Source organism: Malaclemys terrapin, chromosome 16 (assembly GCF_027887155.1).
Source record: "Malaclemys terrapin pileata isolate rMalTer1 chromosome 16, rMalTer1.hap1, whole genome shotgun sequence".
Lineage (NCBI taxonomy): Eukaryota > Metazoa > Chordata > Testudines > Emydidae > Malaclemys > Malaclemys terrapin.
Window position 1 is genome coordinate 29,104,202 of NC_071520.1, and position 14,403 is coordinate 29,118,604.

A 14,403-nucleotide genomic window follows, 5' to 3' on the forward strand; every position below is an offset into this window, starting at 1 on the left:
GCGGCAATTATTTCAGAGCCTAGGGGCAGCAAAATCATTAATCTGCCACTGCTGGTCAATGTCTCTTTCATTGAAATGTTCTTGAAAAAACAGGCCTGAGATATGCAGGAGGATCAGTTCATCGGCTGTTTCCAGCACAGTCGCGGATACCCCGAGGTTCAGCCCATTATAACAGAGATAGAGGGCTGGGATTTGGAGTTGTCAGGATCCAGGGTCTTGGTTCAAACTCCTCCCCAGGTCTGCGACTCAGATGTGACACACCCTGGCATGAACCCTTAGCATCTCACTGCCCCAAAGGCAAGAGCAGCGTGCGTGTCTATAGCTCCTTTCATCCAAGGATTTCAAAGCACCCATTTCCCAAGGCGGGACTGGAGCATGGTGAGGTGGAGCGCCTTGCACAGGCACACTCAGAGAGCCAGTGGCACCGCTGGGAGTAGCCCCCAGGGTTCCTAGTATTGTCTCCAACCACCTAGACCAAAGTTTTGTTTCTCCAGGGAGCGATTTTCCACTCAGAGCAGCAGCAGACACTTTAATGAAGAACTGCCACGAGCGCTAACACATAGGGTGGGATCGGCGGTCTATTGCACTTGCTCCAAGATTTTTTTCCCCCCTTTCTTTTTTTGGAGTACAGGGCAGAACTAATTTGGGAGTTCAGCTTACAAGACCTGGCAATTACTGTTCTCCTGCATGACTGCAGCTATGATGTCTTGATGCTACTCACTAATAGATGATGCTGATGATGAGAAATGGGATTGGATCTTTGTCTGCAAATTTAATAAGCATCACCTGACCTATAAAATGCCCTTCTGTGTGAATCTCATGCCGGCACAGTGGACTCTCTGCCTCTCCTCTCCCCTTCAGCCCAAGTGACATTTAAAATGAGGCCTGTAATAGAAAGCGATTGCCCAGAAATTAATTGCAGAGAAAAAATTGATTTTTTTTTTTATTCCATAAAGAAGAAACGAGTTTATTACCGGGTTTTGGGAGGTTCAAACTCCCTGGTGGTCACTTTCACAAAGCTGTCAGGTGGCTCCGGTAACTGCACATTTACCAAGATGTTTAAAGGGCATAAGCCACAACAGACAGATTTAATTTTTGTGATGGGACCACGGGAAAAAATTGAGCTCTAAGTTTTCAACGTGCCAATTTAACCTAAATGAAGTTTCTTTGCAAGGGATCCTCTGAGTTTTACAGAGTGCGCACCAGATGCCACTAATCGAGATGCTTCTCCTTCCTTTTAGTGATCGATCCTTGGGTTTCAGTGGAGCTTGACATGGCTCCACCTCTGGCAGGTTTGGGATCCCGCCGAGGAACACGGAGCAACAGCTCGTGTTTAGCACTCAGCGAGCCTTCAGAGGCCTAGCTCTGATAAACACCTACAAGTCTGGGTGGTTTTCTGAACCTTCCGGCTCTCCAAAGCTGGACGTCTCAATGACTGTTTGATATCTAAGTGCGTTTTGTTTCTGACTAGACCAGAGGTCAAGCTGTACCCTTAGATCTCAAAGCCCTTTGCTAAGGAGAGTAATCATTATAGAAGGGGAACCGAGGTACAAGGAGGGGATGCGACTTGCCTGCGGTTAATGGCAGGGCAGAGAGTAGAACATGGATCTCCTGACTCAGAGGCCTGGGTGCTCCCCACTGAAGCTTGCTCCCCCACCAGCTTCATCCTATGGCGTTTCAGCGCTTCTGAGCCCACCCAAGCCCAGCAGTGCATGAACAGGAAAACCAATGGGAGGATGGAACATGTGATCAGGTGCCACCTGCTATCCTATCAAATACAGTCAACACACTACGCAGAACCCAGACTCACTTCTCTCACCCCTTCCTACGATGGGCCTAAACAGTCAAACACCATAAAGCTCAGCTCAGACCTTCTCCCCCAACTCAGGTTCCTCCCCCTGCACTGCTCAGCCCGTGCCCTAGATCTTCTCTCTCTAGAGAGCTGTTCCTCCCGCCTTTATGTCCAAGTGTGAGTCAGCAGAACCCCCAGGAGGATCAACACCTGCTACCAGGGTGGGGTGTTTAAGGCTGCCTCTCTCACATTCTAGCTTGTCTTACTCCATTGGCAACATCAAGAGAGAGAATGAGGAAACTCAGGGCTCACAGCTGTAAGTGGTGAGCAACTACCACAACATTCCATTAGCTGCCTGTTAATTGTTACCTAGGGAACTGCGACAGGGGTGTTTGTATCCTAGTTCCACACACAGCAGAGAGAGCTTGCAGCAGGCCTCCTCCAAAGGGAAAACTGCAGAAATGAGCAGGCAACAGTCGGCAAACACTCGAAAACAACCTCTTTGAAGGTGTCTGAAGAGCAAGTTAGGAGGCAGGCAGTTAGGAGGGCTTGCTGCAGGGTGGGCGGGGGATGAGAGAGTGACATGTTAGGGTCAGGAAATGGCTGGGTGAGTTTACTAATAGCAGGAAGCTGTAGAGAGGATGGATTTCCCAGTGGTTAGAGCATTAGGACTTGGGAGACCCCGGTTCAAGTCCCTGCTCTGCCCCAGGCGCTGGCTGCACACGTTAGAAGAGGCAATTGGAAGCCAAATGGTCAATGTACCTGATAGCCACTGCCCCAGATTTGGGTGTGTAACAGTAGCCCCCAGAGAAATCAGAGAGCCACTGTGCTAGGCACAGTACAAAGACATAGTAAGAGACAGGCCCTGCCCCAAGGAGCTTCCATCCACAGCATCTGATCCAGTGTCCAATGAGATCAATGGAAAGATGCCCATTGATTGCAGCAGCCTGTAGATCAGGGCTCTCGATAGCAAAGTATTCCACAGAGGGGAAATCGAGGCACGGAGAAATTGAAGGACTTGCCCAAAGGAATCTGTGGCAGAACCAGAAATTGAACCTAGTTCTCCCGAGTCCCAGTCCAAAGCCTCAGCCATAAGACGAACCTGTCTCTCTAACAGGCAGCCAGATACAATGGTGAGGGTCACATTCAAAAGGGGGAAGGAAGCTTTGTCTGCTATAGCCCCTTTCCTCGATCCGTCTCCTCTGTTAAGAATGCAGGATCTTTTCTGACACTGTGGCTGGGAGGCAACCCACATATTTGGCTAATGACAGTCAGGGACTCTCTGCACAGCCCGGGGTGCGTGTTGTCGTGCACATTCCCATCTTTTGTTCAAACCCGAATGACAAGCCCCGTATGTAGGGACGAGCATTTGCACCATCAGTGCATGTGAAAGCCGGGGCAGATCCAGGTGGCCCGGGCAGATTGGAGCCTATGCTACTGCCACAACAACACAGCCCCTTGTGTCGGCAAGTTACGATGCAGAATTTTCTTGCCAGCCTCCATGTGTTTTAGCGACTTCATCTATCAATCTGTCCATGAAGCCATCACGGCAAGAGAAACAGAAAGCTAACAACTAACCTCACAGCAGCCTGAATAATTCAACATGCGCTGCAACCTTTAGAACCAGACTCAGGAATTTATTATTTGGCACTCCCGGTTTATTCCCACAGACAATTCTCTTGCTGGCCAAACAGGCATTTCGAAATGCTGATGGGCCTAATTTATAAACTAACCAGGCCCCTATGTCGGAGGCGAGATGGAAACTACACAGCAGCTCGTCAGAAGGGGCAGTTAATTGAAGCTGTCCCAGGTAATGCATGGGGTAGTGCTTGGAGCAGGCACGCCACGTGTTTCTTTTCCCAACTCTGCCACTGCCGGAGGAGTGGCCTTGAGCATGTCCCGTCTTCTCTGTGCCTCAGTTTCCTCACTTCTAATATGGTGCTTCGCCTCCCAAAGGGGTTGTGAGGCCCCCAGTGTTTATAATGGCACTATGAGATAACTAGCCTTTTCAGAAGGAAGACGACTCCCTGTCACACAAAATTTGGAGGGAAAGCACTAGCCCAACTCTCTCTGGAACCTGTCGTCTTGTGCTGGGCCTGTGCGTGTTTGTGGCAGTTCTTCGCTCCCCAAAGCATGCTCAGTCCACTCGACCAAATCGCCTCCCTTTGTCACCATGCACGTAGCTCGGCGGAGCTACTAGTGGCAGCTTCTTTAGAGTCTGCGCTCCCTTCTCCGCGGTAGACGGCACTCAGGAAGATGCAGGGCTGTCCAGAGGTTTTCGAGGCCCAGTGGAAGTGGCTATTGTTATTTTGCACTGGAAATGGCTCCCAGCCTGCGTCTCTTCATGTGGAGCTCTTGGCAGGTTTCCCTGGTCCCAAGGAGGCTAAAAACCCAGGCGCTTTAGGGGAAGTCACAAATGCAAATGGCCAAATCCAGCTTCACTGGTTACATTTCCAACATTGCATCTGGGGGGCAAAGGGCCCGAGGCCAAACAGCCTTTATATTTGTGGTGCTCTGACGCTGGAGTAAGGCAATGTGAAGCTGTGTCTCCAGCCCCAAAGGCTGGCCCTGTCCCTTCTTCTCCCGTCCCCCAAACGCCACCTTTAAAGCCCCACCTCACAGTAGCCCTTTCTGCAGCTGAGTGGGTCAGGATGTGGGTTCTCCTGAAGCCCAGCACCTGACCTCTATGTGCCGTTTGCTGGCCATGTGCCTCTCTGTTCAGCTGCTGGGCAGTCCATGCAGAAGATGTCCCCCTATGGCAGCTGCAGGCGCACCAGGAGGTTGGCAGATTATTTGTGGCTGCTAGACATCCCATTGCACCCACACGGGGCTCTTTGGATTTGCACATTCTGAAAATGCTGAGAGCAATCCGCCCCCAGGGGCAATGCACAGACACAAATCTGCTTCCTACATGAGGCAGTTATCTGAAAACTGCAACAACCCCCCTCCCCTCCAATTTAGAGAAAACGAATTAATTAATTTTGTTGATGGAAGCCAGATCCAGAATTTCCCTTGGAAAGAAAACAAATCAAAGCCCAACAGGGAGGAATCTATGCTTGAGAGTTGTATGCAAATGTCCCGTGTCACATTATACAGAATGAATGCTTCAGCTTGTCTGTGCAGATGAAAAGGTTTTAGCTGAAAGAATCAATTAAGTTTCCTTGCAGACAGTCTAATCTAACCCTAGGGGAACTTTAGAGGGAGCTTATCCCCTTTCCTTTATTGATGGCAACAGTAAATCTCAGACTCATTATGGTATTGATCTTTAAAATATGGGTTTTCTATAACTCAAATGATATTTTAAAAAGGATTGTGTCCAGCTGGAAATCATATAACTTAAAAATATTAATCATCTGTGTTACAAATGTCACCTCGGCTCATTATAAGGGACTTATTTTTAACTATTATATTTACTTTTCGCCATCTCTGTTTTCTTTCTGGATTTCTCTCACTATGAACAGTAAAACTTAAGTGGTTGGTTTCACTTTTGTGCTAGTCATTGTCCCCGAAGGACCTTCCTCTTCCTCTCCATACACAGATTTGGGTCTGATCTCTCTTCTGTTAATGTAATTTCATTGAATTCAGTGGATTTTAGTGAGGGTCGGCAATTTATTATTTTCCACCCAAACAGTTCCAACAAAAATGACTTTTTTGCCATTTTTCTTCAATGTTAGCCTGGATGGCCTGGCTGAATTCAAGGACTGGGTAACTAATGCCATTCTACCTACTTAAACCCAGCCCCCGGGTGTCACTTGGATATGATATAAACATCATTCTGGGATTTATTAGCAGGAGTGTAGTAAGCAAGACACGAGAAGTAATTCTTCCACTCTACTCCACGCTGATTAGGCCTCAACTGGAATATTGTGTCCAGTTCTGGGCACCACATTTCAGGAAAGATGTGGCCAAATTGGAGAAAGTCCAGAGAAGAGCAACAAAAATGATTAAAGGTATAGAAAACATGACGTACGAGGGAAGATTGAAAAAATTGGGTTTGTTTAGTCTGAAGAAGAGAAGACTGAGAGGGGACATGGTAACAGTTTTCAAGTACATAAAAGGTTGCTACAAGGAGGAGGGAGAAAAAATGTTCTCCTTAACCTCTGAGGATAGGACAAGAAGCAATGGGCTTAAACTGCAGCAAGGGAGGTCTAGGTTGGACATAAGGAAAAACTTCCTAACTGTCAGAGTGGTTAAGCACTGGAATACATTGCCTAGGGAGGTTGTGGAATCTCCATCATTGGAGATTTTTAAGAGCAGGTTGGACAAATACCTGTCAGGGATGGTCTAGATAATACTTAGTCCTGCCTTGAGTGCAGGGGACTGGCCTAGATGACCTCTCGAGGTCCCTTCCAGTGCTATGATTCCATGATTCTATGATTCCTTGTGCTAAAGCAATGGGTGGGGTGGCAAGTACCAGCCCATCGTGCAGTCCAGCCAGCAGTGACTGCACTCCAAGTGGCTGGGAAGTGATCCCCAGACACAGCAAACACCCATCCGTCTGCTGAAACGTCAGCACTTTCTGCCTCACAGGGCAAATTTCACCAGATCCTGGGTCTGTAAACGAGACACGGTGGCTGGGACTGCGCCGTGTGAAAGGCCCTGCCCCTTGTGCACTCATTCACATCAGTGCACATAAAGGGTAAAATGCTGCCATTCAGATTTCAGGTTCGGCTCAAGGTTGGGGTGAAGGTGTGAGTTATTTTTATGAGCCAAACTGCTCCGTTTGTCCCTGACAGAGGGTGCATTGGAAATTGCTGAGGACAGAGTAATCTATAAAGACTATAAACCTGAGCATGCTAATAGGAAGTAGGAGCTCATACTCTGACGCAATGGACCAAGTCAATCGCCGGTTTAACTGCCATGGAGCCTGTCCTGAATGCTGCCAAAATTGCCCTTTTTGAAAATGGAAAACCCGAGACTGTGCTGCAATGTTTGGATTTGAGGAAGCTGAGGACAAAAGCCAGAGGAAGTGTAACAAGGGGGTTTCGTCAATGACACAGCACACACTCGCCAGGCATTCGCAAAGAATGTATTTTTAATTATGAAAAAAAAAGAATTTGGTTTTTGTTCCCAGATGCGCAACTCACCCTGAGTATTCTGCAGGGGCCAGCCTCTGCCAGAAGTGAATGGGATTAGAAAATGCTATTGACAAACTGTGCTTTGGATTTTCAATTGCCAAGCTGAGGGTTGCAGCTCAGAAATATTAAAGGAGAGAGCCTGATTTACCTTCCAGGAGATGATAAAAAGCAATTGAAGATGGAGACAAACCCTTCAGCTGGAACTTTGCTTTAGCAACATCACTGCATCAGCACAACTGCGTCAGCCAGTTCTTCCATGCTCTAGTGTGAGCCGGGGATCTGTCATGTGAAAAGCAGACGTGCACATAAAGTCGACAGCTTCGGCTTTTAAGGTACTGGCCTGGGACTCAAGAGACCTGGGCTCAGTTCCTGCCTCTGCCTCAGATGCACTTGGGCCAGGCCCTTAATCTTTCTGTGGCTCAACTCCCCATCTGTCAGATGGGGATAAGAGCATTGCCCTTCTCTCACGCATTGTCTGTCTCCGCTATTTGGCTTGTAAGCGTTTCGAAGCGTTCTGTGTCTGTACAGGGCCTGGCACAATGGGCTCCCAATTTCAGCCGGAGCCCTGGACTGATGTAATGTGAAAAACGAATAAGGAGACTCATTGAATCTGGTAAGGGGCAGGAGAGCTTGCAAGTGTTTAAGAACATAAGACCGACCATATTGGGTCAGACCAATGAGCCATCTAGCCCAGTGTCCTTTCTCTGACAGAGGCCAGTACCAGAGCTTCAGGGGGGCTTACAGAACAGGGCACTTGGAATGACCCACCCTGGTCTTCCCCTCCCGGCTCCTGGCTGTCAGAGGTTTAGGGTTGCCCTTAGCATGGGGTTGCATCTTTGACCATCTTGGCTAATAGCCATTGATGGACCTATCCATGAACTTATCTCGTTCTTTTTTGAACCCAGTTATACTTTTGGCCCTCGCAATGTCCCATGGCAAGGAGTTCCACAGGTTAGTTGTACGTTCTGTAAAAAGTACTTCCTCTTGTTTGTGGTAAACCTGCTGCCTATTAATTTCATCGGGTTAAGCCTAGTTTTTGTATTGTGGGAAAGGGTAAATGACACTTCTCTAGTCACTTTATCCACATTGTTTATGTTTTTACAGACCTCAATCATATCCCCCCCTTAGTTTCTAATCTTGCTCCAAATGTTTTGTGCGAGGCAGCTCCAAGTTCTCCCCACCAGCCCCGAGTAATGTCCCGGGAGAGACAGAGTGAATGCATCTTGTTTATTCAGTGTCGCTGCCGAATAAATTACATTACAGACACAGAACTATGCAGACAGCATTTTAATGTGTATTGTGAATAATGTCAGGCCCTCCCAGAGGGAATCGGAAGTGGATCTTGCTAGGCCTGGTTCTGGGGTTGTGAGGCCTCTCCAGCGTACGGCACAGGAGCTGAGTTTCATTGAATGCGGACTGACATCGCCCGGCTGATGAAGAGCTCAAAGCCGAGGTTTTCAAGAGTGACCAGTGACTTGGGGGCGCTCAACCTGAGAGGCCTTAAAGGAGCCTGATTTTCAGAGGGCAGGTTCTCCGCACCTCCGCCCAGGTCCCAGTGTCAAATTGGGTCTGGGGGCCTCACTTTTGTTAAGCTCAGCCCAGAAGTGAAAGTAGGCCAGTACAGGCCAGTATGGCCTACCGGTAAGAAGTGGCCGCCAGTACCAGCCCATACACAGCCATACACAGCTTTAACGTCGCTGTCCCTTCCCCCCTCCCCAAGGGCTGCCGATGGAGGGGTAGGGTGACCAGATATCAAGTGTGAAAAATCGGGACAGAGGGTGGGGGGTAATAGGCACCCATGTAAGAAAAAGCCCCAAATATCGGGACTGTCCCTATAAAATCGGGACATCTGGTCACCCTAGGAGGGGGGCAAGAGGGGCAGCGGCTGGAGCCCCAGGCAGCACAGGCCGGGCTGCATGGAAGGGCTGGCTGGGGGAGGCTGACCCCAGCCCCGCCCCTTCTGCCCAAGGCCACGCCCCTTCCTCCCAAGGCCCCACCCCTTCCGGGGGCCCAGAGCCGGGCTCCCATACCGGTAAGTCTTATGTTACTTTCACCCCTGGCTCAGCCTCTTGGCTTCACTTCCTAGTACTGTGTGCGCCCATTGTTCCACTCTTTGAGCTCTGTGGGTCAGGGGCTGTGTCTTCCCATACGTCTGTACAGCACCCAGCACCTCTTGGGCGCTACTAATAACACAGTCTCAAAAGCCAATGAAGCAAAGCGTGGGGGAACGGAAGCATCACACAAGCAAAATGCTCCGGGTGGTGATTGGCGCGTGGCTCCTGGGTCCCATGCAAAGCTTGCTTTCCATGATGAACCAAAGAACCAGCCGTTTTGACTCACCGCTCCTACGTGTCTCAATGGAAGCCAGGCTTCGGCGGGGCCTCGCAGACCAGCTCAGGAGGATAAACGGCTTGCGGGAGGTGGAGGACTGAAGAATCCCAGCTGTCATCTCCTTGTAAGCAAAGCCAAGGAGACAGATCCCCAGGTGCCCTGCACCTGGGGCTGTCATTTGCACCGGTGCAAAGTGAGCGTGCTTGCAAGGTGCAGCCATGCAAAGTGAGCGTTGGGTGCTCAGGCACATACCTGAGGTGCAGGACAGTGGAGAACCTGGCCCAAGAAGGTTCAGTTTGCTCTGGTGCGGGAGAAGGAGCCAGGGGGGAGATAAAGCGTGGCCGGGGGGTAGGGAGTTTGACGTGGTCAGAGCAATCGATCAGGAGCTGGGGTCTGTATGGACTGGGGGGTGAGAACTGACAGGAGCCGAAGGATGACGTCCTTTGCTCTGGGGACAGAAAGAAGAAGTGATGGGGGCAGAGGGCTGACGTGCAAAGGAGAAGGTGGGACAGCACATGGTGTGGAAGAGGGCGAGACTAGCATCACAATCAGAGAGGCAGGAAGATGGGTAGGAGTTAGGGGGAGTGTAGACAACAACATGGAGCGTGAGAGCTTGACAAAGAGCCACTGGAAGGAGGAGAGGCGTGGGCTGGGAGAGTAGCTGGCAGGAACTAAATTATTCATCCTTGCGACCCACGTTAATTTAACTCCATCCATCCGGCAGTCATTTCACTGGCTCATGCAGAATGCGGCCTGCATAAATATTTCTGGTGCATACTCGGGGGTTAATTTAGCAACTTTCGGTCCCCTCTTGATTGGCGTGTTAGACACCCCCCAGCCAGCCCCTGGCAGAGATACTGGATCGCTCAGGGCAGTAGTAATGCTGCTTCCAATCCAGTCCAATTCAAAGCCTGTGTTGCAGTCGGCTGGCTTTTCAGCGGCCTCGCTGAACTGAGGCGAAGAGGCCTCAGGCTGGTCCCCAGTAGACGGGTGTCCACGTCCCAAAGCCCACTGACAAAAGGGGCATCTCGGGTGGCAGACTCAGCAGAGAGGCCAGGGCTGGGTGGGAAGGGCGAGTGAATGTCTCTCGCACCCCAGGACATTGTTCCTCCAAGGCAGGGTAGGAGGATGTGGAAGTTTGCCCTGGTGCCATCATCAAGGCTGCGGATGTGATAGCGAGGCAGTGCGGTCTAGTTGTGTGAGCGTAGGGTTGGAAGTCAGGACACCTGAGCTGTAATCCCAGCTCCGGTACAGGCTCACTATTTACCTTGGGTAAATCTGTATCTCCCTTTCCCTGTCTGAGAAATGGCAAGAACAATTACCGACTTTGTGACGGAATAATAAACCCATCGAATGATCTGCTCCAGCTCTTAGGGAAGCCAATCACTTCCATGGGCAATGGAGAGGGTCCATATAAGGTTAGTTACCCAGAAGCACCATCCACCCACTCCCATGGCCACAAGAAGTGAGGGTCATAAACTGGTGAGGGGAAAGATACGGGTTACAATAATCAGCTCTCAGAGTTGCTCAGCGAGGCAGGTTCATATCTCCATGGCTCAATGCAGCCAGACTCTTGGCTTTGTTTTGTTTTGTGTGCTTGTTTCTAAGTATTTATTGGAAGTATTTAGTGTTAATAAATGAACATAGAATTTGAAGCCTATCAAGGGGCTGGAGAGAGGATGAGGCATGGTTACTATGGTTACTATTTATGGAGCAGGACCCCAGTGTGCTAGGCACTGTACAATCACAGAACAAAAGGATGGTCCCTGGGCCAAAAATGACTTCAATGCGATCCCTCAAGTGCCCTAGACAGGCCATAGATATTTGGGGACCACTGGGATGAAGAATACTAGCTGCAATAAGACTGACTACTCAGAGATCCCCCGACAGCCACTGAGTTCTTGCCCCGCTATGCGAGCTGGCCCTAAGTAATCGGAAACCCCACCCCACCCCCAGTGGACTACCGGAGGATGCTCATTGCTCTGATGGTCACTGCCAGAGCCAGTGTGCACTGCTCAAAAGTCATCAGAAACCTTCTCTAAATAGAGTAATACCAGATGGACAGCTTCCACATGGAGGGAAGATATCACAATCCCAGGAGTACGCAGTCCACTAAAGCTAGGGAAAATGTACTACAAACCGGATACTGAGGATTAGAGATTGTCCAAACTAGACCTCCAAGAAACGTAACCTCTGGCACCCCCAATTCATTCCCCATGAATAATGCAGGCCCTTGATGTCAACAGCTGGGTTAAATATTTATCAAGAGTTTGAGTTTCTGCCACGATGCATCTGTGACTCACAGCAAAAGGAAACATCCTATGAATCATTTATATATTAGTAACTTGTTAAAATACACAGAGTTCATGGATGCTCTAAATCTGAAATAGCCTGTTCTCAGTCTCCCCTGGGTCTTCCAAGAGCCGAGTCTGGAGCCAGCTTCAGGAAGGGAAGCTGTTAATGCTGCTAGATTCATGTGCAGCCATGTTAAGCTTATGAGGTGCCATGAAGAATTTTGCAATTTGCCATGACCCCCCAGCACTCCCATAGAAACCCTGCTTTATGATCAGTTGGCCGTAAAGAGAGAATGAGGCTAAGAGCACAGATCTGAACTATGCATGTGGGTCAGAGCTATCTGAAGACTATTTCAGTTCTGAGCTTGGAGGTCACAAGCAGAAACTCACAAACATAGAATCGTAGGACTGGAAGGAACCTCGAGAGGTCTTCTAGTCCAATCCCCTGCACTGAGGCAGGACGAAGTATTATCTAGACCATCCCTGACTGGTGATTGTCTAACCTGCTTTTAAGAACCTCCAAGGATGGAGATTCCACAAGGCATGATAAAAACTTGACTCTACTTTTTAAAACCGTGAAAGAAGCTGGGATTCAGTTCGGCTTTGGGGCCAGGTGATGATGAGCTAAGGGGGCGTGGTGGATAGTCAAGCCAGGAAGAAAGGAATGTGAGCAAAGGGATTTAATGCCCCCCCCCCCAGTCCCAAAAATAAAGCTAGAAAGGGGAGAACTTCCTATGGCTCTAAGTCCAATACCACCTGACCTCCTAGCTCTCTCCTTGCTGCTGGTTTATATTCTCCCCCTCTGAGAAATAGTATGTTGCAAACAAGACTTTCTAACGTTCCCCCAGCACACTTCTGTCTTCCCATTGAGACGAACAGCCTACATTCCTAAGCTAGGAGGCAGAATTCTAGATGGCTATTCATTGTATGAGTCCAGAACTGGTTGCTGCTCCTGGCTACCTTGGAATAAAGTTTTAACTCCTCCCTTGCCTGGCATCATACAGATGTCCTCCACATCCCATCCCACACCAGAAGGCTGGTCTTATAAAGCAGAAGACTGGAAATCAGGAGACCTAGTTTCTGTTCCTGGCTCTGTCCCTGACCCTGTGTGTGACCTGGGGGTCAAGCCACTTATCATCTTTGTACCTCCATTTCCCTACCTTTTAAATGGGGATAATATTTCTCTGCTTCTTGAGGGGTGGGGAGGCGAGCCTTAATTCACTAGTGATTGGAACGTGGTCTGGGATCCTTGGACGGAAGGGACTAAAGAGGTGCAAGGTATTATCTTATCCTCAGCCCACTAGGAATCTCTCTCTAGATATCTATAGCTGATCTGATTAACAGAAGCAAACAAACCCCACAGCTAATTTTATCTCCAAGGCAGACTATTATCAAGGCGTCATTACTCTCCGAAAATTTTGATCTTGCCCAGCCCACGATATATAAACGCTCTATATACTCAACTGTATGATTTATGGTTTGCCATCAAGAGACAATAGAAAAATAATTCAGTAGTGTCACTTTTTGTTCCCTTTAAAAAGCTTGCTGCTATTAATGTTTACCTGATATGAGACTTGCAATCAAAATGGGATCGGCTAGGTAGGAAAATCACAATCTTCATTGGACAAAGATGAATTACTGTATCTTCAAACACTGTCCCCCTAGCAGGACTGGAAAACCATCGAAAGGGTGGCTCCGAAACCGACAGAAAGGAGATCACTTTCTATTACGTGTTACAGGGTAATTTCTACAGAACCCTATTACATTTCTATAAAAACCCATTAGTTTCATCCCTAAATAAACCCTATAGGACTTTTCCATATGGACTGCAAATGTTTTGTCCACCTCTAATCAGGAAGATTCATTCCTAGGTTCAGTTCTGAAGCTTCCTGGTTGGATAAATGGCACAGAGATCAGATCTTCATAGCAAAAGCAGATCCTCCAGTTCAGAAAGGATAAAAGAAATTGCATTTATTTGTCCTCTTCCTGCTTTCAGAAAAGAGGCCCCAAACCCCTCCAAAAACCCTAAACAAAAAAACCCCTCCCACACAAGAAAGGTTATTATAAACTACTTCCATGCTTTCTGGGGGGATTATTCTTTGTCCTGTGCCTCAGGTTGTCCTGTTCCTAATTTTCCAAGATTGGAGAGAAAGACAGAAGGCTTCAGTGAAAGAAGAAGGAAAACAAGAATGCACTCCCTTTCCCATTTCATTCAGAGCTCATTCTCTCACACACTTATACCACACAAACCAAGGAAACCCAGAACAGGAAAGAAATTAAAATCTTCTCTAAGGGAAAAAAAACAAAATCCCAACAGTCTCTTAAAGGGCAAGCCACCCTGTTACAATAAGAACTGCCCTGAATCTTCACCCAGGACTCAGGTCAGACCCAATCTCAGACATCTTTTTGAGGTACAAAAAGTCTTAGCATTTTTCCCCGGGATTTTTCATTTTTGCACATCTTCTCTTCCAGTTCACAGGTAAGATCAAGGGACCAAAACATAAGGAGAAAGGCTTTTTGCGAGGTGTTTCCAGCCAGAAATAGGAACATCTCACAAGAAAAGATTATCCCTATGAGAGTCCCAATTCAATCTTGCAAACTCAGAACTTTGGGATCAGGTTTGGGGATGTCTCCATGGGAAACAGAACCCCAGCGTGATCCCACTTTCCCTCCTGTATTCCAGGAGCAACAAGTGATGCAGCAGGCAGGCTGAGAGACCAGTGCAACATGCTGAGGCTGTGCTGTCTCTTTCAGCTTCCAGGCCCCTTGCATTCCAGATCCTTCACCAATCTAGGTCCCTCCTGAAACCCGATCCTCTTTGTACTCATCATATTTCACAGCCTTCTAGAGGTACGGGGATGGCATTCACTGTCCTGCACAGAGCTGCATCCCATAATACTATTGAACA